Below are 3208 nucleotides of genomic sequence, written 5' to 3'. Positions count from 1 at the left end.
TCCATCCACGAGGCGATAAGCGTTGCACATTAACAATTTACAATCACTTGGTGGCGTTAGCATTAAACCAAAACACTACAAATGTCATAAGACGAGACCCACCTGGCTTTGAACCGTAAAGGAATTCCAGAACTCGTTCCTCCTTTAATTCAACAACCAGTGTATTTAATAAATGTTTACAGTAAATCCATTTCTCTGCATCATAGAAATCATTGTTATTTCTTTTAATAATCTTATTAAACAAGCTTATTTTTTTAGAATTTGTCTTGAAATATAGGGTGCCAATATAATAAATGTTAAATCACAGTATCTCACAGACAAAAGAACAAATGATTTGATAAGCTGACCGAGATTGCTGTGTCTCACTGGCCTACTAATGGCTGACGCTGAGTTGGTAATTTTGGAAAGGTTTTCTGATGGCCTAGCGCCCACTCTTAGCTTCTTTTTAGTTCCACTGATCAAAATATCTTCAGTAACAAAATGAACCTCACTTCAGTAACAAAATGAACCTCACAAATACCACTAAACAAAATTGATATAGCCAATAAATTTTTGCAAAGTGCCATTTAAATTGCTACTGGAAAAACCGAGTACTTTGAGCATTTGTTTAATTATCTCCAGCAGCTGAGTCTCTCATGCTTGGTAAAAAATTGGTAATACCCGTACGGTGATGTTTTTCTTCATTCGTTTTAGCTAGGTCAGGTCTTTAAACAGTAAACATAGCGGGGCACAGAACATTATTTTTCTTGGCGTAATTTCTTGACCACTTGCATCCCGGTACAGCACAGTGCGTAGGCATAGTTTAACTTATATTCTTTCTTTAATCTGAGTAAAACCTGAACTTGATTATCTATCAACTTACTACAAATCCGAACTTCACACCAGACTGCTGCGCGCGGTAAAAGGTCATTGAACCGTGATTTGTAATGGCATTAAATTAAAGATTAATCTACTGCTTTCCCACATTAACCGCTACATGGCCAACTGGTGTCAGCATAAATTCAAATTCTGTTTTTATATGGTATATTCCTTTAACTTGCTGTCTATTTTTTTAAGTCAATTAATCTATTGGTGGTTTTAACAAAAATGGCAACCATTCGAATTCAACGTAGAACATGTATATTTCAAATTTGTTCAATAAATGCAGATTGTTAACACAGTCGCCTGAAATTTGTTCAATAAATGCAGATTGTTAACACAGTCGCCTGGTGTTGTTGCAACTAGTGTGGACAACACAACAGACTATCTGACAGTCACATTGTGAACTTGTATTACGTTATACGGATTCAAAATTTACCACAAACTACCTTCAAAACTAAAATTTACCACAAACTACCTTCAAAACAAGCAAAAAGAACGCACGATTTTTGTATTGAAAGTCAGTTTACCCTATTGGTCATTTGAAAAATATAATTGTGTTCAAGCGCTATAGTTTGGGTTTAATTATAGTAATGAAATAGTCGTGGAAAAGTTATCTCCATAACTTGCAACTAAAAATCTCAAACAAATCATTCTAAAGCTGCATCAGGTGCATTAAATCCTATGGCAAAGAAAACAAAGTATGTTACTGTAAACAGATTTCTAAACATTAGTGCGTGTATGCCAGGATCGAGTCATGATGCTGCAGTATTAAAGCAATGTAGCATATACAGAATGGCACAATCTGTATTGCCTGTAGTAAGTATAAATTGTTAGCAGAATGTAATGGAAGTTCACATTCATTTCAAGTTTATTTGCAGGGATGCAGAGTATCCATTTCTTCCTTGGCTAACCCCCATATGTGGGAACCAACTTGACAGATCAACAAATTTCATTCAACTGTTACTACCACAGCAGCACGTCCTGTTGCTGCTGCTCCCATGTACTTACTGATTGCTGTATTATTCTCAAATATAAGTTTTAATGTAGATAGAGTAAATTAGGTATTTTGACTGGTTTTCAGCGTACAGTGAAATTTAACAGGTTAATTTACGTTGGCGAATAATCCCAGCAGCAATCAGCTTAGTTTAAAGAATATGCTTACTACCCTAGGAATCTTCAAAACTATTAGGAACCTAATTCAGATTACAATATGTGACTGGACTTGCAGCTACAAACTCTTTTTAGCCATAACAGAGAAGGTACTCGGTTTTATAGACTTCTGGCCAAGACCTTCTAACTCAGGGAAGAGGAAAGTGGGAACCCAAGACCTTCTAACTCAGGGAAGAGGAAAGTGGGAACCCAAAAATAGTAGCCGGCTGTGTGAGAGGTACCTATTTAGTTGTTGTAGCCTGTAAATATATATAAAAATAGTAGCCGGCTGTGTGAGAGGTACCTATTTAGTTGTTGTAGCCTGTAAATATATATATATTTGGACCACAATAACTAGATCTACAATTTAACATCAGTGCAATATATTTTTTATAGAAACACTTTAAAGAGTATCTCAGTTTGGAAAAAGTAGACTTGATGAATGGAAAAAATTAAAGCCCAATGCTGTTCCTACTCTTTTTGATGTGCCCAATCCACCCAAATTATCTTAAATCAAGGCGTCGAGATCAACTGTTTAAAGTTTATTTTATGCGAGTTTTCTTGTTGTAATCGAGTTTTCTTGTTGTAATAAAAAAATAGTAAAAAACATCAGTGCAATATTTTTTATAGAAACACTTTGAAGAGTATCTCAGTTTGGAAAAAGTAGACTTGATGAATGGAAAATTAAAGCCCAATGCTGTTCCTACTCTTTTTGATGTGCCCAATCCACCCAAATTATCTAAATCAAGGCGTCGAGATCAACTGTTTAAAGTTTATTTTATTTATGCGAGTTTTTTATTGTTGTGATAAAAAAATATAACGTTAGTAAAAAGCTTTTTTACGCCCAGAAGTCCTTCGATCTTTAAAAATACGCAATATTTAGACTAAAAACAGCACCCAGCAATAATAAAATGCTATGCGGTGGGCTCCGTAATGGCGGCGACTATGACGTCAGACAAATAGATATAGCTATATACTGACAGAGAAAAAAGTCTCCAAAAGTGTTTCCTTTATACCAGGGGTGTAAAATAATTGGCGGGCCGGATACATGAATCGATACATTAATCGCGTATCGTGAAAAAAACAGGGTAGGAGCACGGTAAGTAATATGCAAGAATAAAGCAGACGGGTCGTAAAATAAACATGTCTTGAACCTCAATGTCTCCGGTAACGCTGCTTTTTATATTTACGATGTTTT

Source organism: Ciona intestinalis, unplaced genomic scaffold, assembly GCF_000224145.3.
Source record: "Ciona intestinalis unplaced genomic scaffold, KH HT001209.1, whole genome shotgun sequence".
Lineage (NCBI taxonomy): Eukaryota > Metazoa > Chordata > Ascidiacea > Phlebobranchia > Cionidae > Ciona > Ciona intestinalis.
The sequence above is the reverse complement of the archived record's forward strand: the minus strand, read 5'-3'. Positions refer to the sequence as shown.